Source organism: Agelaius phoeniceus, chromosome 5 (genome assembly GCF_051311805.1).
Source record: "Agelaius phoeniceus isolate bAgePho1 chromosome 5, bAgePho1.hap1, whole genome shotgun sequence".
Taxonomy (NCBI): domain Eukaryota; kingdom Metazoa; phylum Chordata; class Aves; order Passeriformes; family Icteridae; genus Agelaius; species Agelaius phoeniceus.
In genome coordinates this window covers 28302175-28326373 of record NC_135269.1, presented here as the reverse complement: position 1 = coordinate 28326373, position 24199 = coordinate 28302175, and the positions used below count along the sequence as shown (strand labels likewise).

General features: G+C 36.2%; 1 long non-coding RNA gene across 1 annotated transcript; it reads left to right on the top strand.

The window, feature by feature from the left end:
* The first annotated feature begins 552 nt into the window (after positions 1 to 552).
* On the top strand, positions 553 to 23190 carry LOC143694129 (uncharacterized). The gene is made up of 4 exons (XR_013182367.1): positions 553 to 728; positions 16187 to 16284; positions 19326 to 19485; positions 19578 to 23190. It is a non-coding gene; the product is annotated as an uncharacterized LOC143694129 (long non-coding RNA).
* The last annotated feature ends 1009 nt before the right edge of the window (positions 23191 to 24199 follow it).

Genomic DNA, 24199 nt, shown 5'->3' with positions numbered 1-24199 from the left:
AGTATTGTGATTGCAGACAATAGGGAAGATTAAGTTACTAAAACAGTATATTGTTGTTCTAAACTAAAGCCTGTAATATTTTCTGTAATTGAGACTTCGTGCATTGTTAGAACTCAGTTGGAGTATCAAATGGTTGTGAGGATTAGAGCAGACAACTAAAGCAATGTCACAGTAGATGTGGCTGGTTTTTAACAGGATTATCTTCTGAGATGTGTAGAAATGAGCCCTTGTAATAGTTTTGGAGGAATTAATAATTTTAGTAAAATGTTAATAGCAAATGTGCTAATGTAAAGAATTAGAAGATTAGTGATGCATCCTTTTGCATGGAAATAGGAATATAATAAATGTCCTGCAGGTGACTGAAGCTACTGCAATTTTATTGGAGATTAAAGTTTGATTGACCTTTGCTGAGGTGATTAACCCTTCTGAAATTAAAAGCCAGTAGTAAATTATTCTGTCCAATTTAAATGCAAACACAAATGATATAGCATACTGTTCCAAGTGTAAGAGGAAAAAACGTTTTAATTTTCGTTTTGCACTCAGTGAGATGTGATTGCAGACAGCGCGCGGCCGGGCTGTGGTGGAACTGGCCAGTGGCAACCTGCCTTTGCTCTGCTGGCTCCCGCCGGAGCAGCCGTGCCACGGGGACGCTGAATTTGGGAGCAGCTGCCTGCAAGGAGCCTTCGCGTGCAGGAATGCCAGCAGGAGAGCATGGAGGCGTCAGCGAGGTAAGCGGAACAAGTCACTGTGGATGTGCTCGATCCGCGAGTGGAGACCCCGGGCCAGGTGACACAGGTGAGGGTCCCTGCCCAGCCTCACGGGACAGCGTGTCGGAGATGGGTTGCTCACCTGTGCGAGCCATGGCAGAATTAGAAATTGAGTTGCATCTATGTTCTTTGAGATGCTTTTCCCTTCTCCCCGATGCTTAAATGTCAGATGTACGAGCTTGCAGAACTGTACTTTTGACTGACAGAGCGCTTCCTCCAGCGCAGGCTGAGTGCAGGTGTGTGAATTGCTGCGCTGCTTCAGGGATGTGATTCCCATCCTTCCTGCAAGGGTGAACAAGCTGCTGCTTAGGCTGTAGCCAGTATGTCGTGCTGGATGGGTAGGATCAGGGCATGATCTTAGTAGATGTCTAAAACATGTGGGATTACTTTGCATGTGTAAAGTCTTGCAGATGGTTGTCGGAGTTGCTGTGGCTATGCTACTGAACAGCATTTAAAAAAATCTAGAAAGTTAATTTCCAATAGATCTTATACTGCTTCACATTACAGTTTGTATCTGGGTGTGCAAACTTTATTACTTAATATTGAATTGGAAAGACCTCAGTAATATGCTTGCTGAATTTTTTATAAATCTTTCATTAAAAGTTAAACACTTAGGAATTCCTCCCAGAGTATTGGCCTGACTCTTTATTTTTATTTAGCAGAAAAAATTAATGTCAGAGCAGTGATTTGTTTTATGATGAATTACACTTAACTTCCGCAGGGTAAGAGATCAGGGTGTTGTTATAAAGCAGCATACTGTCAAAAAGTCCTTCTGGAGGACTATAATGACTCTCTGAGGACTTAAATTTACACTGACTACAGCCGTTATAAATGGATCCAGTTCACATATTTTTGTTGCTTTGTTAGGAAATTATATTTTTGTTAAAAGCACCAAAATAATGGTAAACTAGAAGTAGTTTTGTTATTTGGGGTTGGTTTAACTTCCATGAACAAGTCCTTCAAGGATTACTGTCTCCTTTCTTCACCTGCCAGTCCAGAAGAGGGAGGCAAGAGAGTCAGGTCTGCACCCAGGAATCTTCATGGTCTTTGCTATACACTGTACTGGATCAGACTATGCAGGATTTTTTTGCCCTTTTTTTTTCTTTCTTTTTATTTCCTATGCTTGAATACACCTCTCCCTGACCACCAGAGAAGAGATAAAATGGATCTTTGAAGGCTTTTGCTTGCATGCCAACAGCAGTAGTGCTGGGAATTGGGCTGAAGGGCAGAAGGGCTTCTACAACTGTTTGGTCTTGAGTGGACTTTCTGCCTAGTAAAATTTCCTATTCTTTCATGCAGCTGTAAAGCATTAAAATGATAATGAATGTGCCATCTGCATTCCATATTCAGTTTATCTCCTCACTTTTTATCAAGGAAGATTTTATATTGCATCTGTCAAGGTAGGGAAGTCCAAGGAATTGCAGTTCAGAAATTAAGGACCCTGAGGTAGCAGCTCACTTCTGTCTCGTCTTTTCATTTACACTTTAAACAGCCTTCAGAGAGATGGGTTGCTGCTTCTGGGACCCAGCAAAGAAAGTGAGGAATAGATAAAAGCTAAACTTGTGGTGGAGTGACCTAAATGGAACAGCTGGCAAAAGTATAGAGGGGATCCTCCAGGGTACTGAATTATACCTTCAGGCTTGGATTAGTGGGATGTTTAACAAAGAGATCCATTTGCCAAAAGGATCTCTGGCTGATTTTTAATTATGGAACTAGCACTTCCTTCAACGTTTGCAAATTATTGAGCTTTTTTTCCTCATGTAAAGTGTAGAGTACTAATTGTTGGCTTTTGGCTCTTGCTTTTGCTTTTCTCAAACTCAAAATTTTTGCATCTTCTTGAATTAACCATATGAATACCTGGAATGTGAAGCATTTCAACAGTTTTTATGTTATGAATAATGAGTTGAATGCTCTGTGAAAAAAATAAATAACTTCAAATATTTATTGTTTTGCTTATAGTTCTGGAATGCTCTTGAGTGCTTGTAATAGGATGAAACTTTTCTTTAAATTGAGGGAAGCAGTATTTATAGATCCTTTGTAGTCATACATATCCATCATATTTTAATTAATGGTAATTGGAACATAAAATCCTATTTTAAATTTTTTTTAGTAGAAAGATGCCTCAATTATTTTCCATATTTTACAGTAGAGCAATGCAGGACAGAAAAAAAATTGGAGCTACATCTGTCAGAAACATCTATTTACCAGCCAACTTTCATATATAGCATTTTCTCTTTTGAGATAGGCATTATTTCCTTGTCTCTTATCTGCTAATACTGCCATAAATTTCTTAAACCTCTGTGGGAAAACCCCCTCCAAATCACACGAAATAATGATGCTCTAGCATGATATTAAATTTTCAAATGGGAGGTGCATCAGGGAAATTCATGAGGAGGTAATAATGTATGCTAAATACATATGTGTTTAGTGAAGAGATTCTCCTAACTGTGTCTACTTATATTTTCTGAGGCAGTCAGGCTGAAGAGGCAGGCCAGTGTAGTAAAGTATTTCTGGGAAGTTTGCTGTAATACTATACTTGATTACTTTAGGCAAAAAAAAGGGCTAGCAATATGGCTGGTGGAGGAGGGACCTCCTCCCTCAACAAGGATGTTGTCACTGTCCTCACTTCCTACAGACCGTAACGCCTAAAATAAACACCGTTAGTCATTGTGCCTTTTGCTTTGCTCTTTTGAAAAAGCATTTATCAAGCGGGTTCTTTCAAAGACATAAGATTGACAAAGGTCACATAAGATTGTTTTGATGATCTTCACTGTGTGTCAATGTTATCAAGTCACGTGAGAGATCGGTGTGGTGCTTAGCATGTGATGTCATATAGGTGATGTTTCTCTCTTGAAAAAAACCCCAAAAAAAGGTGCAGTTAAAATCTTGTTTGCCCCCACTATTGCTCCCAGTGCGAATGGCATAGGGAACTTAATATATTTTTATGTTGGTAGGATAATTGCTTAGAAATTATCTTGTTCAGCATTTCTAACATTATCAGTAGTCATTACGATAACTTGAAAAGAAAACACCTCAAAATTTTACTCCTGCCACAGGCTTCATTTTTCCTCTTCCATCTCATTTCAATATTCTTTCAATATGTTACTCAGCCAATAGCTAAATGAAAATTGCAGGTTTAAAGCCATTTTAACTGAAGCATTAAAAAAAAAATTTATAATGGAACAAACTGCAATTTTCTATATAGAGGAAAGTTTCTGAATAGTGAGATATCCACTGCATTACATATAATTGGAAAACACACAGCAGTTTCAGTAGCTACTTAGGCTTAGACCTTAAAGTTGTAAAGAATTCTTTTTCTTCTCAATGATGTATTTAGCAGAAGCTATACATTCCATGTTGCAAATCTGCACAAAATGTATTGCATATTTTCCCCCAGAGTTAGCTTCAAATTGGAGAGAAGATACAAAACCTGCAGATTAATTTTAGGCTTCTGTTAAAAATCAGCAATTGCCTAGGTATTTCTTTTCATCATGGAAAATTAGCTGCAAGTTGATAATTGCATTCCTTGTTCATCAGACCTGTGTAGCTTTCTGAAAGTGTGCATAACAGAGAATTGAATTTGAATAACTTGAATAGCTGCATATGAAAACTCTTGGAGTATAATGTTTCAATGAACATTTCTTCATTCCATTTCAATAGAAATTAAAATTCTCTTATGAATATGCAGTTTCTTACACTGCTTGGGTTTGGGGATTTTTGTGGTTTTTGGAGGGTTTCAAATTTTGGATTAAGTGAGAGAAAGGGAAGGAAAGGATGTGAAACTTTGTAGGTCAAGGCAGGATATTTTTGAGGTATGTACCACTTTACATTCTTGAAATGGATGGTGGTAGAAATTTCTAGCTTTTCTTTCAAGTAAACCAAAATGCGCCTTCTTTGAAGAAATTAAAATTTTAATTGAGTTGAGGGCTTTCTCATTAAAATTTTCCTGTCTGAAAATGAGAACAGCTCAGACCATCATGTTCAACAGTTCAAAAACCGCTTGAGAAAACATTAACTTTTAAAGGCACGAAAACTTCCATCAGAAACCAATCCACTCTTTCGTGTAGAAACACTGAGGAAAGCATTTATGTGAAAAAAATATTGTCAAATTTCTGAAAATACAGACCAATTAGTGAGATTTAATTTAGATATTTGTGACTGACTATGTATCATGTATATGTTAGAGCTGATTTATCACTATATTCTTGCCTTATTTGCAAAAAGAGACTCCTACTTATTGAAATATTACTGAAGAATCTAGCTTTCCCCACAAATTACACATTTTTTGCATAAATGTGCCTAATTACCTGAATTCAGTTTTGATTAGCAGTGTTAATTGATGCAGCTGTGGATGGGCTCTGTTTACCTAAATTACCATGTGCAAACAGCAATACGTTTGAAAGTGAATATGCTAAACTGAAAATACTAATTAGCTAAGACAGATTGTTATTCAAGTCACATCTCAGAGCTTTTTAATGAAACCCTGAATGTGTCAGGGCTTTATGATATTCAGACAGAAATGTCTATATTACATATGAATTCTAAATTTAATTCAAGGGAACAGATGGGATGTCGACCAGGGTTCTTCTCCATTGCTTCCAGTATTAATGTGAATATTTTACTCTACTGGATACATTTTTGAGTGTGTGTATGTGAGAGAGAAAGGAGTGTGTGTGAGAGAGAGAAGGGAGCCTCCCTCATTGTGTGCCTTGACAATGTGCCAACCAGGAACATCTAACTGGTCTATTTTTGACTGACATATTTACAAATTATAGGCACCTACTTTCCCAGAATGAAGATAAACAAGCTATTTTGCAAATGTAATAAGGCTAGACAGTAAATGGAATAAAACCTAATAACAGAAAGATTAAACAGATCTCATTAAAAGAACTTCTGCAACAGCAGAGATTTCTCCTTTTGCAAGAATTAAAAAAATCCAGTTTTTTATATAATAGGACAATTGGGCTACATGTTTCAGATTGTTGTGGAGAGGTTTTTAACTGCACTAATCTGACAAATGCAATCTATTTTCCTAATTTTATTTAGAGCAGCACAGATTAAGGTATTCCATTGTTGCACTTAATCCCTCTTAGTGGTTCAGTTGGATGCAAACCTGTAAATAAGTCTTAAAGTGGTACAAAAAAATATCTAGAGCATAAGTGCTCTTAATATAGATTAACTGCCACACAGCATATGTCCAGTTTTCAATCCATTTATTCGTCTGCTTCAGAGCTTAAATATTCAGGGGTCAGCTCCCATGTGAAATTCAGTAATTCCTTCAGAAGCTTTACACACAATGTCTTGACAAAGTGAAAAGCAGGGGTTGTAAGTACTGCACCTATTTGTACCAAAATAATAATTGGACTTGTAATGTTCTAATTTTCCTTTTTGGACAGTTCTTTCACAAATGTTCTCAAGATATTTGTAGTGGTCCTGGCTCAATGTAGGTAGCTACAGTTATAGTTATAAAGAGTGTCAGATCTTTTGATCTCAGCTGGTTGGAATCTACTTTCTTCTGTGTGTTGCAATGAGAGAGAGAGAACTCTTTTGACTCTGTTATTCCACCATTGTGGTGAATAGAAATTGTCCTGGTTACTTTAGTTTTGTGGACACAATAATCCTTTTTAAAAGGTTCAATAGTTCTGTTTTTGTGTAAGTTGACACGTAGAGCTGATGATACTTTCTGCGAGTAATTATCTAAGGTCTTAAACTTTATACCTGAATCCTTTAGTCATGGCCTCTTGTACTCCATTAGCAGAGGCTTTATAGATGGAACATATTCCTAAATAAATTAATTCCAGGTACCTTCATTGTTCAGCAGACAATTAACTCTGGCTGAAGAGAACAGTAGTGGTACAAGTCAGATTTGGACCACTATGATAAAAAAATTGCTTCATTCCTATTACATCGCTAAATATGAGTGATCCTCTAAAATGAACTGTCTCTTCAGTGCAGACATCTGACCTAGGAAAAAGCTTTTATCCCTAATAAATCACATTTATCAGGAGCTCTGAGTCATAAAATGTTATACTAGACCATTTAATGTCAAGTACTTCACCACCCTCAACAGAGCTTGACTTTATGCAAGGAATAGTTGAAAGAGAAAAAGAGAGAGAAGCATCAACTTATGGAACACAGAAAGAGGGAGACACACAAATCCAAAGTTTAAAATTTAGCTTTAAGATGGAGTTTGAAAAAGTCATGAAAATTTGTGTCCAGACATTGCTCTCACTTGGAAATTTCTGGAATAAATGATTCATAGACAAGATTTTTTGGGCAGTTGATGATCTTCAAATAAACTGGTAGATGAAAGAAAGAATCGATTAACTCATAGCTTAAAAGAATCTACCAAGGCCTTTTTTCCATAGAAAATAAAGCTGCAACTTCCACATAAATGTTTAAAGAAAGACAACACTTGATAAAGAAAATCTCTCCAAACTTTGACCTTTACTCTACCATTGTTTGAGAGCAAAATCAGTGGGAAAGAAGTCCGCAGTATTTGCTTTTGGCCTTTAAAATAGAAGTTCAAGCCAGAATCTTGGTGGCAGCAGTCAGCTGTTACTCAGGGCATCTATATGATACAGCTGCAAAAGCTGATTTAGCCTTGCAACAGGTTCTTGTTTCCAGTCAACAGTGTAAAGCTGTGTGTGATATCTCCTGACACCTGCTATGCATTCTACAGAATTTGTATAAAATCGCTTACTGAAGAGATACAATAACATTTTTTAAGATTATATCTTTCCTTAGTCCCTAAATTAGCTAGTTTAAGCATAGACTAACCAAATGACAATAAATAAATATTCATGAGCTCTGCAGTCAACCCTTAAATAAGGACACAAAAATCATGCAGGAAAAAGAATATAGTGTCATGACTAATTGCCTGTTTTGCTTTTATTTCTCAAAAAAATTCTGCATCAATAAAAGTGAGTGGTCATCAAATTCCTATGGAAAATAGATCACTTTTGGTCAACTGGAACTGAAATGTGAAACTTTTGCACAGCCCATGTGAAAGCCATGGATATAAGCACCCTCATAAAAAGATCTGAAGTATCCAGGAGACTTTGTTCTTATGAAATGTACTTAACCTGAACAGCAGACATGAACCAAGGAGGAATAATAGAAAAGGAGATTCCTTCTCACTCAACATCACCTTTACCAGTTTTACATTCCCACCTTGTGTAATGACATTGCGTCTCTGGTCGGGAACAAGCCCATCTAAAAATGGAAATGGTTTCTAGCACAATTTATTTATATATTTGATTTGAAATCATCTGTCTTGCTACTTACTTAACCATTCATGTTGAATTTTGCCTTTTTTTTTTCCTACAACAGAAAGACCAACCTGCTGCTAATGCAGAAATTCTCTCTTCATCTCCACCTTAAATGCCTTTGGGTTTTTATTGTCAGTCCACATTATTGGAATTCTTGTCATACAGGGTTGACTTGGAAGGAAAGATGAGACACTGTGCTGTATTGGTCTCTCCTCTGTGGATGAGTTGAGTGACTATTCATTCCCTCTGTTTGCATATTTCCAGTGGATTCCAGGGATTTTTTTGTTACAAAATCCGGGCAATGTTTCTGGTCTTCCAAGCAATTAATATGTCCGTTTTGGCTCTGTGGGCTACCTTTTTGACTTTTTAAGTTATTTCTCAAAACAAGAAGACTACTCTTGCTGCTTTGGGGAATCTTTTATAGAGTCCAAGTCAAAAAGTATCTTCCGCTTTTATGGATAATTTTTGACATTTTTCATATCTGTTCTAATTTCCAGCATTGAATTTTTGAAATCTGATGCATTTTGAAGTAGTTGTTTTGTTCTACGTTTACTAAAACACCTCACAGTGCACTTACAAAAAATAACTTACACCTCAGTTACCCACCTGAGCTTTTTTAAAGTTTGTTTTAGTATAAATCTATTTCACAGTTAAATGTTCACTATTTTTCAAGTTCGTTGTACAACATTAAGCAATTAACATTCCCCTCGAAAAAGGGAAGCACATATTACATATCCTTTCTCTTTCACATTGCATCTCAAAGTATCCATTGGTATGAAGGGTCCCTGTTTAAAAATGCCTTCAAGACCCTGCCAGAAGTGAAGTCCTCTAGTCTCTTCCAGATTCTTTGTCCCCCCTTCTCCAGACTCCTTTACTCTTATAGTCCAGTTGCTATTTTATGTTCACTCTGTTTCTGTGCTATCACTGTATCTCACCTCATCTTTTTCCCTGATCCTCTTTCATGTCTGTCCCTTTCTCTTTGTGCTTGGTACGCAATTTGGGTAATTTTGATTTTTCTAGTTGATCATATTTTTCTTCTACTTAAAGCTCTTAAGGCTGACCATGAGTTTTAGTTTGGTCTTCATTATACTGAATTTCTCTGTCTTTCTAATAGTGTCTGAGTAATGCTATGCACCTGAAAAAAAAATTTCTTTTACCTTGGAAAGGAAAAACCAAAGTGCAATATTCTACTAGGCTACTCTAGACATCTGGGAGTGCTATCACTAAGAGTGAATTTTTTTTCTAAGTGTGTTGTGTCAGCATGGATTTCAAAACGTCTTGCAAATTCCTATTTGATCAACTATTTCTGTGTTATCCCAGATTCTCACTCACTTTGTATGTGAAATTTTTCATGTGCCTTTCTCTGCTAGATGTTCTTACGCCTCTTCTGCTCAGATTCAGCTTCAACCTTCATTTATTCATTTATTAATTTACTTCCTGTCTATATTTGAAGCCACCATATGTATGTCAAAAGGGCAAGTGTAATAACTCTATGATATCTGCAAGCTTCCATCAAATCAAGGCTGAACACTAAAAATTTCTTTTTCACATCACTGGTCTTTGTTAATTTTACTTTAAAATTAGATTTCCTAAATTTTTCTCTGTTGTTCAACACAGATTAAATTGTTCCTCTTGTATTTCTTTACACTAATTAGAAACTATTTACTTTAGATCTAAAATTACTTTCAACTATCTAAAACTACACAAGATAGTAAGAGAATGAAAAGCAGAGCTGGTCAGTACCACCTTTTCTGCCACATTAGACATAGTCTGTTTTTGTGTTGTTGTGCATGTCTCTGCAAAAATATGCTCAGAAAGGAAGACTCAAGCCATGTGAATAAATTCCTTTCATAGATAACTTCATTAGCTCCTTTGTCTCTATGGCATTAGAGATGTCTTCTTTTCAACCTCACATAGCTTTGTTCTCACTACCTCTCCTCAACGGTCCCTCATTTATTATTGTGTTTTTCCCATCTACATTCCTCATAATCGATGACAATGATGCAATCCTTTCTTCTGGCAGATATTGTATATGTGTTTGTGTGTGTGTGCACTTGTGTGAATTTATGAAGTTCATACTTTGGGCCTGTTCCTGTTTCAGACAGAACTGGCATGAAATGAGTAAAGCCTCAACATAAGTTAGTAAGTTTTCTTACGTTAGAGTGTCTATTTCAGGTTTCAATTGTCAGCTGCGCCAACTGAGAAATAGAACAAACATTATGAGTATTTGAATTTAGTTTGATTTTTCCTGAATGTGTCTGTATGCACTGACCGATGCTTGCACAGCATTTATGAACCAGTCTGTGTGTGGCATTTTTATATTGCCATAAACACAGAGCATTTAAGTTGAGTATCTACTGCAAGAGACATGATTTTTGAATAATGGCTTTTCCAAGCCTATACGTTCTCAGAAGGAAAATTGCAAGACCAGATAAAAATATGCCTAACGGCATTTAAAGTAGTGAAAAAGGCTGTCTGAAAGTTGTGGTTGCATAGTATAACAAACGTGTTTCTGTCTGTATTTGGCATACTCATGTGTATGCATGTACAAATGCATAGCCCATCAAAACGGCTGTGAAGATCACACAGAAAATGGATCAAAACTCTCACCATCTCTCTCTTCTTTCTCCTGACAATTCCACTTTTGTTGACCATTTTGGGGGCATTTGGAGCATATTCCAGAAATTGCTAGTGTCTTTTTACAAACAGCTGAAAAAGTGCTTTTTCCCTTAGATGAAAATTATTTGTATGCTTATTAGTCCCCAGAGTAGTATTAGACTGTATTTAAATCAGAGACTATTTTTACGTTAATTTTCTCTCTGGATATGAGAATGGAAATTTTACTTTTGGAAAGAAGGAAGAAAACTCGGACAAATTCCCAGTGCAACAAAATACTTCTTTCCAAGCACATGAGCTCTCAGATGTGTAAAATCAAAATCTTGGTAATATTTTACCCAGCTTTTTTTTTTCTTCTTAGATTGTGTAACTTTTAAATCTTTTTGCATTGATTTTCCTTTTCCTTTTGTACCTATACAGTTTGAGTCTGCCTTCAACAATGGTAGTGTGCTCTAAAATGTTATGCACAATACTAACTTTCTCCCTATTTCCTCATTATAGTATGAACTTTGATTCTTTACTTGTTCCATGTATTTCTCTATGAGGTCTCTTTCTTCTCTTTAGACTCTGTAAGTCCATGCATGTGTGAAGGAGAGATAAAAGAAAGATTTTCGGCAAGTCACTATGCTTTTCTTTCATTTCCACTTCAGCTATAAGGCCTCTGAGGAAAAAAAGTAGAGATTTTGTTTGTTTGTGGTCTGTGCTGGAAGGAGATGGGGACTCCAGGTACTAATTTGATACAAGTAAAGCAAAAAAAGGCCCATTCTTATAAATAGCATGACATAGAAGGAAGGCATAAATATGAATGGTACCATTTTAACTCTTGGTCTTGTTTGTCAAAGACAAACGAGCTGTAACTGATCAAATACTGAAATGTTACAAGGCTACAGTGGACAGCTACAAAATAATGAAAACACTGTATTTCTTAACTCAATGAAGACTCTTCAGGGCAACAGGTGCATCCATTCTTAGCACAAAGTAAAATGACTTCTTGATGGTCCTGACCATTCACCAATGGCTTTATTTGTAATATATTATGCATTTATAGATGTATACATATTTATATGTATGTATTATATAACTGAAAGGTTAATTTTACTTGACAAACAAGGAAATTCAGCAAAAAGTAAGTGCATATAACTGCCTTCTACCTTTTGTGTGGCTGGACATGGGTCAGTGTTGTGTCAGGACAGAAAGCCAAAAAGAGTCCTCCAAAACTCTTTAAAAGAAATGATTGAATACCTAAATTCAGTGGTAAATGGTAGATGTTAAAGAAAGTCTGCCCTTAAAACGAGCTTTTCTTACCACAGCTACTAGGTTTAAATGATTTCAGAGTTCAATTTTTGGAGTAGAAAGCACAGAGAGTCACCTTCACTCAGAGTGAAATCTGAGGCCTGAAAAAAAAGACATTCATCTATTATGAACACAGAATTTGAAAAAGAAACCTATGGTTCCTGTAGTGCTTTATATAAATTCTAGTTTTCTTGATTATATGAAAAACAGCATGAGAAGAACCTTGGCTGCATCTCCATTATACTTTTTGTAGGACTGCCAAACATTTACTCACCTATATCTTCTGGGTTCCAAAACCAGTTCTAATATCAAGGAAAAAATGTACAAAAGCTGACATTCATTTTTATTAAATATTTATTTATACTGAGTACAACTTGGAGAGGATTCAACAATATCCTGAATAAAGATGTTTTCTGACAGTTGATTTAAGTTTTCTCCAGAAAAAATGGTGAAGGGCGTAAAGTTCAATGTGCAATGCTCAAATCATTAAGAACTTATCAGAGAATCCTTTTAAACAACTGCTGATTGGAAATGTATAATCACCTTTCTTCTTAGAAACACAGGAGAATTCAAATTATAGCAACTGTTGTTTATCAAATGTTTAGATTTTCATTAATATGATCAACCAACAGTGAATTGCTAGCTGAAATGCTGAGAGGAAAAATCAGTTATAAATTCCTCCTTTACCTATGTATATTTTTTGAGGTCCCTACATTATAACTTTAATAACAAGAAAGGATTTTCTCTTTCTTCCCACTAAACCTACATAAAATGTTATCTCTGCTGCAGTACATATGGTATTTTAATTGCATTTCATTGTTCTCAAACCTAATTTTTTGCATGTTAAGTCTAATTATATTAGAGCTGGGAGCTGAATCAGTGCTCACATGAGAGAATTTGCCAAAACATACTATTATGCATAGTAAATCCAAAAGTGTTTTGTTTTTCCTATGTCTTGAAGAAGGTCTGATTTATTTTAAGAATGAGTTGCCATTCAAGACATAAATGTTGTGTCTAGTAAGTGTATTGCAGCCTTTTTTCAGAATGCTTTATTTCTTCTGTATAGCAAAAAACTACAGGTTCAAATTACACACATCACAGAGTGGCTTTTAAGAGAAAGCAAATATTTGCTAAGTGATTAACTGACAAAGAATCATAGAGTCATTAAGTTGGAAAAGACCTTTAAGACCATCAATCTTTGTGACCTATTCTGAAGGATACAAAACAGGTTTAACTGGCCCAGTATGATATTAGATGCTGAAATGTTTCCTATGTCTTCATTGAGAAGCTTTTTATATTGAGCCTGACAAAAAAGGCAAAACCAAAAGCCCACAAACAAACAAGCTCACCAGCCTTTTCCAGTAGCTAGTCCATTCAGAAAGAAGACCTGTTGGAGAATTTGGAAGTAGTAAAACCGGTAGCCAGCACCTAACACTGCTTTCTGGAGTTAGTCTTAGTAATTATATTCATATCCATCTCTCAAGCATTTCTTCTTCATCTGTGAAGTAGTTACCTAATCTTTTGCATGAGCTATGTATGTGAGCAACATGGCCTGCTGCAGGCTGAAGTGATGCTGGAGCTCATCTGAAACTAGGATTGTGTCTGGGGCATGTTCTGAAGCCCGCTTTTCATTGTTCTAGTTTTTCTGGGTTTTTTCTTTGATTGGACTTTTTCCTCTTAAGAAGAGAGATACAGTTTAGGCATGTCTGCTGGTCAGAACAAAACTGAAGAATACATGGGTGATATCTAATTTTGGTTGAACAAATATGGGAATGCAGCCCTCCCTCAAGTCCTGTGAGGACTCTGGTTGTTGGTCAGGACAGACAAATGGCATTTTCCTTTGCTATCAGCTGTCTGGGGAGGAGGAACTTTGTATTAGAAATGAAGGGTAGGATTCATTCAAGTCAAAGACCTTACAGGGAATACCTGTCTTGTAGCCCTCATGCCAACAGAAAAAAAAATATTGTGTGGATTCATGTTTTTTCAATTGGCTAATATCACATGCTGGATGTGTTTCAGTAATCTAGTGTTCACAAGACAAAGGCACCTACAGTTCTTTCATTGTTAGAACACAGAATTGCAAGGTCTTCATTTTCAAATTGAATGTATATAAATGCCACAGTCTCCTGGTCACACAGAGAAAAACAGAAAGTAAGACATCCTACTGGTGGGATCCTGTTACGCCAGCTGGTGTTCCACTTAGATCACAACACTTTAGTCTTAAAGGCTGTAAAGGAAAGAAGTGTGATTCCTACACCTAACCAAATAATTTGTTGTAAAACTGTGAGAATGTTGTTTAAAATGAAATCCTGATTAGAAGTAACTGAACATTTCTCACCTTTCTGAGCAAACTGTTTTGGTGGTTAATTAAACCTATTGTTACAGTGCAGTTTAGCAATATTTTGGATTTTGTGCAATTTTACCATCAGCATGGCTAATAGTCATATGGGAGGCAAACAGTATCATAGAAATTATTATAAAAAGGTGGAGGGTGCTGTCACCTACGTGTAAGGGATAATAGGATCACCTTCTCACATGTTTTTTGTCTTAGAGTGAGAGGGATGTCATGTGGAACATTTAAAGATCTACCCCTTCCATATGTGGTACAATGAATCTTCTGTTATGTGTGCTGCCCTTGAGGAGACGGGAAAAAAGGAATAGCAAAAGAGGTAGTGAATGTCTTGTAAACAGGGAATGACATCATGCTAATTTGTTGCAAATGGCATCAAAATATGTTGATGGGGGAATATTTTTGGAAAATTGAGTTTGGACATTAAATTTTTGTGTCTTGATCAAATATTTTTTCATGATGAATAAGGGGTTTTTTGGCAAAAAGATTGATAGGGTACAGGAGTTCAACTTTGAGCTTATGTCAGAACTTACAACAGAAGTTAATTTCTCTGTCACTCCTTCTGTTGGGAAAAATAATTTGTTTCTTCCTTTCGGAGGCATAAAGTGCTGGAGGAGTGAATATATATATGCAACTCTTCTGCTGCAATTTCATGTTACTCTCTGATGTACAGGGCTTGAAGGGAGGGAACATGACCATATGGAAATGGCTTTCTTATCCAAGTGGAAACAGTTTAGTCAGCTTGCAGGAGGGGTCATAAACCCCTCAAAATATTTCTTAAACAATACAGTAGAGAAACTCACAGAGCTGTATTTTAATGGCCATTAATTGCCTCAGCTGTGCATTCAGGGTCAGGATACATGGAATACATATGCTTGTGTTATGAATGGAAGGAAAAAATATCTTCTGAGCAAAAGAAAATCTAATGTTAATTAAAATTTTCCAGGGGTTGGGTTGGATAATTCTTCTTTTGTGTTCTTAAGTCTCTTTTGATTTTAATTGCATGACAAAAAATGACTGTAAGTGTAATGTTAGCAAATGTTTATATTTGATTACAAGCATCTGTGAATGCTAAGTCAAAGAATTGAATTACTTTAATTGGGGTGGGTTTGTTTTCTGTTTCTTCATGAGGTTTTTTGTATATTGGGGATTTTTTTCCCCAAGACATCCCACACTGGTAATAAAGCTTGTACTGTCAGTATGCTGAAGGTCATTGCTATAATCTATTCAGGAAGATCTGCTCCCCTTTAGGTGAAAAAAAAATCAACTGAGCATACCTAAAAATGTCTAGAAAATCCTATTGAATTTACTGAATTCCAGTTATGTATTTCAGATTCACATAGAATTCAATGAGTGCTCAAATCAAATATGAACATTTGTAGCAAGTTTCCAGTGTTATGCATAGGGTTTCCCTCCCTCCCCCTTCCTGTGCTGTCTTAGAGAAACAAGGAAATTCTTCTCAGATATGGCAAAGGATAAAATGAAATGAGTAACATTAAAACATACCTAATACTGTGTGATACATTTTAAAACTGGAAACAAAAGTAGGATATGTCTTATCTGTCTGTCGTGACTCCCAGTGCATCTGTCTGTCTCTCTGGAGCAAGTCAATAAAAATGATTAGAGCTGGCACCTCACAATCGTACACCCTTAAAGCATGAAGCAATAATACTGTGAAGGAAATTTTTTTTCTGACCTTTTCAAATTACATCCAACTGTCTAGGGAATTTCTCAGTGACTAGAGGTAATAAAGTTCAATCCGTTTTGCCGGTCGGCTTCAAATTTAGCTCCTCAGAAGCCCTAACTTATCTATTCTTTTTATCTTGGCCTTGGCATCTATTCAGTACAGTAATCCATGCATCTAATCTTTTTTTTCTCTCCCCTCTCAGGTTTAGCTGGTGGATCATATTGTGAAAACTGCAGCCATGAAAGGCCCTCCATTTAGTGCACCCTTCAAAATGAAATGTTAGCATGGGAGGCTAAGCTGGTATGTTGCCTTTGAGAGGCTCTTGTTGAATTTAATTAGCTTTTAGATTTCATCTCCATCTCGCATCTCAGCTTTCACCATTGTGTGTGATTTAGGCTTCACTGACTTTCATTATTTAAAACTTTTCCAACTTAGCTGTGCCACTTTAGAATAATGAGGGAAAAGTAAAGTTTAAAGTTCATTGTCTTAAATTGATTTCTAATTAGTTTTTATGATATGAGCTCAGAAACAATAGACACAGCCTCTCAGTAAGTTAGGATTCAAGTGACAAAGACAAGCAACCATTTCCTCATGTCTTGTTTCTCATTGTACTCCGTGAAGTACTCCACTAGAAACAGGTAAAGAATGTTTTTAGCAAAATATATCTTTAATTATTTTTTAATTTATATAAAACTGGGCTTTACTGCTGTCTTTTCCCTGAAATATTGAGTCAGTGTTTAGATATATATGTGATCTGCTAATGAATGATCTGCAGAATATTCAAAATGCATGCATATCTAAAAGCACCTGTAAAACACTTCCTTTTAATCGTGCAAGTAATACATTGGAAGACATATGTCTCCCATGTTAGCTATCTTAATAGAGTTGCAACGAAAAGGAGTAGCTACAAAATGGTTTGGTAAAGATAGGAGGTTTGATTTTTTTTTTTTTTCCCCTGAATTATTCTTCATTTTGATTCTCTCTTCTGAAGTGAAGGGAAACATGGTCAGGTGGACAAAGTACAAAACTGGGAGTTTCTAAATCTTTCCCCTGTACGTAAATGGGCCCCTACTAGGGCTGTAATGTTTGTCAAGTCATTCAATCACTTTGTACCATAACCCTGGCTATTGTGAAAAGCTCTCGGGGAGTGCTCAGCAGAGGATGAGCACAGGGTAGAATCTGACTATTTCACTGTGTTTAATTGATTCAGCTAAAATGAAATAGGTTCAGTTTTAATCAAACTATATTGTGCTCCATTGATACTAGCCATGTTGAAAGTGGGATAATCAGTAATCTGAAGGCCTTTCATGCCTGAAAGAATGGCATTCTCAACAAAATTACTGAGGATATCTTTAATTCTGAAATTATTTTAGGAAAAACAGTACCCCACATTGGTAAGGCTTCTCACATTCACAGGTATTTTTTTAGTGTCCTTACTGTCACTTCCTGAAAAGAAATGTTGCTAAATTGACAGATCCAGTTATATTTTTAATCAAGCAGGAATAAGCATTTCAGAATTCTTTTATTAGGTTAGTGCAGAAGATAACATACCTAAATTTGCAATATGCTAGATTGTGTCCTTGTTTGAGAGATAATATGGAGGGACATATTAGAATGTACACGAACACTCAGCTTGGTATTAAAATCAAGTTAAATAAATGTTTGTGGGGATGTGTTCATTTGCTTTCACATCTTGGAAGCTCTGCTGATACAGAGTTATTTTTTAGTACCATCAACTGTATTTCAGTCTACATGAATTAGGCTTCTAATACTCCAGCATTCAGGTTGGTCTCTAGATATGGAGACAAGCAACCCAAAAGGGTCCACAGTTTACCAATTATCAGAGGTCTGAGAAATGCCTCATGGAAGAAGCAAGTTTTAGCTTCTCAAGGCAATGTCACTGTTGCTATATCTATATTTTTTTTTTGGTAGGTGTTTGAAAAACATACCATAAATATCCCCCATAATATTTCAGGCAGAAATAGATAGAAATGGGATAATTTTGAATGCAAGTGGGATATTAAGGTGGTGGAGATGTGAATTTTCTTTCAATGAACAAGTTCTTATTTCCAGAATTCTTTCTAATTTGCAAACCTGAATACTGGGTAGCAGCAGTTCTGCTGACAGGTTTTTCTACCATACTGATGGTTTTCAGCTCAAAAGTATTGAAAATAAACTTTAAGGAGAAAATATTTTTCTTATTTATTTATTTGAATTCCATTCAGCACACTATATAGTACATAAAAGGATCTGTGTTGTGATATCCAAATGCTTACATTGCATTTCTTGGAATGTCTGTATGGACAACCATGAAGCTAAAAATATTGTTTTCCACTTGGTATGTAACTATGTTTTACTTTATGTTTTACTTACCTGGTTAAAGCCGGGCATTATGGATTGCTGAAGGCCTCAACTCCTCAGAATGATATTCTAGCTTTTATTGTTACTGGGGAATATTGAAATCTTCTTTGCAAACTAATCCATTCCCTGAAGTAGTTAATTAAAAACAAACAAACCACAATTGTCTTTCAAATCAAACATACAACATTAGGTCTTGTAGTGGGAAACAACAGATGTCCTGATGCTTTCCTGGTTTAATGTCTTTATAGTTTTTCTTTCTATTCTGTCTTTCCTGATTTTCATAAATAGGGAGTACAATAATAGTATACTAGGGATAGGTATATGAAAAATGGTGTTTCAGCTCTCCTTTTTCCTCAGTTAGAAAGTACCTAGTTTAACAAATCTTTTTGAGAAGAAAATACTGTAGATTGTGTTAAAGTAACCCCTGTCCACACATCAGTGGTGTTAAGATAGGAGTTTGCCTTGTGCATATCAAAGGGATTGTGTGAATGTTACCGATACACTGTTGTTCAGTGCTATTTATATTTTCATCATTAGTACATAAAGTCTTATTAATTAACTCTCTAATTTCCCAGAAAAAGCATGGTAATTTGTTGAAGTTGTTGAAAGAAGGAAAAAAAAAAGCTGACCAATCTGGCATTGTAAGTTAATAGTATAGAACAAAGCATAGTCATAATTAGTCGAGAAAAGGACTTTCCCTGTTCATTCCAGTTCATAATAAAAAGTGCCTCACCAAAGTGACTTAGAAAATAATACATTCAGACTGAGCAGAATTACTGCCTAGCAGATTCTATTTATCTGTAGCTTAAAAAGCAGCTGCATTTTTGTAAAAAGCAATGAATGTGGCAGTCCTACTTAAAGGTAGAAGAAAAAGAACACCCCTTGTTTTGTAATAAGGGGATTTTCAATTTAAAAGAGAGAGAGAGCCTGTTGTGTGAAGTATGGTTATTACATTCACTGTATTCTATCTCACCCACCAGGAGGCTAATAACGAGGGAGTCAGTGGAGGAGACCAATGCCACAAGGGTTATCTCACAGCCCCAGATGCTGGATAAGTTGAAGGAGGCAGAATCGCTTTTGGATGACATTCAGGAAGGCCTTGAATGATTATCTGGTGGAGAAAAGACTATTCTTTTCAAGGTAAACAGTCCATTTCATCCGTCTGCTGTTGGTGTTGGTGTAAAATATGTTTATATAAATACCTCTAAACTTCATTTTTTATCATTTTTCAGGTTTTTTTCCCTAGATGCTGCAATGATCTATTAAAAATCCTTTTTGAGACAAAGGATCCACTCCACCTCCAACCTAAGGAAATGCTTTGAAGGAATTGACAAGCTCACTTTTAATCACAAGAGAGAAATTACCCACATGGAGTCAGCGGAAAATGAAAAAGTAGAGCTCGTGCTGCGAATAATTCCAGCAAGTGCCAAGGGGCTAGTTGAGAAATGGCTTCATGAGGTGAATATCTTTAGCTCTTACTTAGGGTTTGGTTACTGTATGATCATTTTCTCTTTTAGGAGCAATGAATATTATAAGTGTATACTAAATAGCTCTCTGAATATTTGTCAAGATGTTGACAGATTTCAGCCTTATTGTTGTTATTTATTGCAAGTAATTTGGCATCTGCAAACATGCAGAAATTAATTCTAATAAAAAGCTCTCTTGAATCAGGCTGTCAGCAGAAGTTGGTCTGTGTCCGAAACCATATGTGTGAATATATGTTTGAGTCTACATGTATGTGTTTTTGTGCTTTCATGGTGTAATGTCTGTAGTTCAGGAGGATAATATGTAAAAAATAATCAAAGAAATGTAAGATTTTAAATGCTTCCCTCCACCCTGCAGAAAGTGTGTCCTATTGTGTTGGAGGGGTTTAATATCCAATCATTTTAACAAAAGGGAAGAGAAATTATGTCACTGATAACATCCTAACCTTTCCCCTTTGGGCCTCTAATCTAAATTCATTGGTTTCAGTACGAAATTAGTTTGGTGACCTTTTTTGTTTGCTTTGTTTAACCTTCCTCTCCCAGTGGATGGGAATGGGGCCTTCCATTCTTTTTTCTTTCTGGGCACATTTCTTCCATGTGCTTCTCTTTTTCCTGGGGCAGGATCAGCCCCAGGAATACCACTTCCCCTTTGTTCACTGTTGCAGGTACTGGTCTCGTCCTCAGGGGCCTGTCCCTGAGTGCTCCCTAGGCAAGGGTAGGTGACAGGGACCAGCACCCAGCGCCGGCAGGGGAAGCGAGGGGAGGCTGGGGGGTTGCTATTTGTATAGCCAGATGATTGGGCAGAGACCGGGAGGAATCCCTGGGCAGTGAAACCTGGAGCAGGTGGCAGGTTAAAGGTGTTTAGCCCTATTCTGTATCGTGTTCCTACTGGCTGGATAAGCAAAGCCAGGCTGCATAAGCCCACTTGTGAATCCCCTTTTCCTACACAATGAAGCAGCAATGTGACAGCCTTGGATGGAGGCCCTTTTGGGTGTGACTGCACGTGGTCTAAAATGATCCATCTGAATTATTTTTCAGGATAGGGAAGGGAGAATAGAAGGGGATGATTTAGGCAAGCCCAAACACTTCCCACCCTGCTCTCTGTGTCAAGCCACTAGCTTGGTTTTGGACTAGTTTGCAGACAAAGTTGTCTTCCATTAAAAAAAAAAAAAAAAAAGGGACAGTGGAAAAGTAGCTGTCCTGAGGAGAAACCCAGATTCTCAAACCTATGATATAATTTTTAGCTTTCACTTTCTTCCACATATGAAATAAGGTTGAGGGAGGTGAGCAGCTGTGTTTATTTTAATACATCTATTTTAACCCTCACCTAAAAACAAATGGGAAGGTTTGGGAGTGCATTAATCTGGATCAGATTAGTGTCTCTTTCTCCCTCAAAAGTGCAACCTGAGATTAATGAATATAAACTAGAGTTTCATATGCAGTCTTTAAGTCATTTGCATGTTTTATGCATGATAATTGAATTTATTTATGCACTTCCTTTCATTTAATGATTTCTCACTCTTTTCTATGCTATCAACATTATATTATGCAAGAAGTTGGATTTGGTAGGCAAGAAAGGATAGCAGTATATAAATCAAACCCGAGTTAATTTTGAGTTCTAGTGTCACCACTAGATCAGAATTAATATTGGTCCCATGCCAGTGGGTTTACATGGCTGGGAAGATGAAAAATATTTTTGGCAAAGCAGAGATTTTAGCTTGAGACATTTCGGATGTAGCCTAGTTTGCTTGAAAGCAAAATTATTTTCAAATGGCAGTTAAATTATTGTATTGACTTTTCAATGACCCTAGAGACTTGTGTTTCTACTTGGCCAATTAGTAGTAATAGGAAGATGAATAGTAATTACACTAATAAATAACTGTGTTCAGACCAGGACCTCAGTATTATAGTCTGGGTTAGAAAATAAGGATATTTTATAATTTGTCTCATTTGGTCTTTCATCAGGAGAAATATGGACTTTGGAGCTATATAGTAAATTTGTCATAGCCAAGAAGGTAAAAGACCTAGGGATGAGAGGGTCATATTTGACAGGAGCTCTGTGACAGTGGCTGTTTCAGTGTCATAAGTAGGGAATCTTGTTCTGCTTCTGCAATTAAGCTCAGATGTCTTAAAGATGTCGTAGTGTTGGAGTGCGAATTTTTAATAATGCATGCCAGGAAGTTACTAAGGAAAATTAGGAAAAAGATGCTGGTAGTGTGCTTTCATAGCGTTTATCTATACCAGTTTCTTTTGTGTCTCTTGTCTTTCCTTATGTCTTGAAAGATGTATGTGGAAGTGATATTTTCTGTGGCGTCCTGTCTTTTATCAGTGAATTAAATGGTTGTGTCTTGTGATTGTTTCTTGATTCTCGTAGGTAGGAATGTGTTTAAAGGCTAAAGCTTTGTAAATTTGTGATGTAACCATTTCAGTGTCTTTCTTGTCATTGAAATGTAGTTTAAAATGTTCAGTAATGTAGCATGAAATCATTGGTTAGTTTTGGAATGGTGATGAAATCATGTGAAGAAAATAAGTATTGCATCTGATCAAGATAAATTCACTCTAGTGTTTTATGGCTTTTTATTCCTATGTGATAGTAATAAAGTCTCATGTAGGGATGGAAGCCATGAAATACATTGTGAAAAATCATCAACTCAGATGGGGCCATCAGGATAGCATGCTGTAGTTGTAGAGTTATGGAGAATGATTGGAAGATGGTTTAGTGTGTCATCACTTTGACTACCATGTTTTTGCATTTTGCTTCTTCATCCTTCACCCATGTAGGTTGATGAGAGGAAATCAGTTTGTAACGAGATTATCCATCTTTACATCGGTGTTCAGTATTTAAATTGTTCATACATCTTTCATTTTCTGCCAAAGATAACACTGTATATGAAACACTTAGCTAAGAATTTAATATAGCTAATAAACACATGCCAAAATGAATACAAAGAAATGCCAATGAATTTCTAAATGCTTGGAAATAAGGAAGGAAACAAAGCAAGGTCTACCCTGATAGCAACTGGTCCAGACTCTTTATTCCCATGTTTAAGACCAAATCTGAGATGTAACCAGGGATTTAAAAAGAATTATTTTCTCTGCTTGCATGTCTTTCTGAAAGTGCTTTGTTCTTTTCCTCTCTGGAACTGGGATGAAGGCTGATAGTGTTGGGCTCAGAAAAAAATTTCTGACAAATTCCTTGCAGTGCTGCTATTCCACATATTGCCTTACTGCTCTATCTCCTTTGCTTTTGTATACCAGTTTCCTTTGAGAATATTTTGGGGAATGTTATTTATTTCCAATTTTTCTGTTGTAATATTTCTCTGAAGCATATGTTAATAAAACATTATTGATTTTTTTGGTACTTTGACTCCTTTATTATTTCTCTTAGGTATGATTTTTTTTCCTCTCTCTGCTAAAAATACTGACTTTATTGTAACTAAGGTCATCTTCTGGTGAAAAGCCCCAGCAATAATTAGGCAGAATGTATATTTCCCATTTTAATATAAATTTTAATTTCTCCTTTAAATCAAACAGCACGTGGAGAAATTAACCACAATTAAATTCCCAGATGTTGTGTGGCAATTATTTCAGTCTTGCTTGGGCTTAAAAAAGGTAGACACAGGTTTGCTTCAATGGTGCCATGTGAAAGAAAAGTGTAAAAACCTCTAAATCACATTATCTTCAGACTCCTATTCTACGAAAAATTATTTGCCTTCTCATGTGTTAACAAAAATTTTTCCAATAGTATCCAGGGTGTACAGCCAAGAGAATAAGCTGTGTTTATTTTTCAACTTTTTATTTGGCTGAGTTAAAAATTGTCTTCGTTTTTTCAATACCTCCTTTGGTTGCAATTTTTCATAGACCTGAGACAAAGTCCTTTAAACATGGGCCCCTGTACTCTTTTCCTCCATTTCTACCAATTAATGATGAATTGCAATTGAACTATTCTTTTGGTAAATTTAATTCATCTTTACTGCAAACTATACTTTGAAAAGTAGTCTACAATCCCACCTGTAGAGTATATTTTCAGTACTGTATTTTGTTTCCAAATTACTTCAAGAGTCAAAAGTTACAGCGCTCTGAAATAACATCAGAGGTGAGTTCATCCTTGGAAACAAGGCACTAGAATGGCCCAAATGTGCTTCAATAACTCTCTTCATGACATGTTTGCAGATTTAACTCCACTGACTACTTCAGAAGCAGCTGCAAGTGCCCATGAGAGTTCAACCCTGGAGTTAATGAGCAATGACCTGTCCTGGAGTGGTCACACCTCAAGGTGTTAGTGGAGGATTCATCTGTAGATGTTTCAGATAACCTTCTTTAGTCTATTCTTTTCTGAAAAAAATTTAGTATTTATAATCTAATTATTT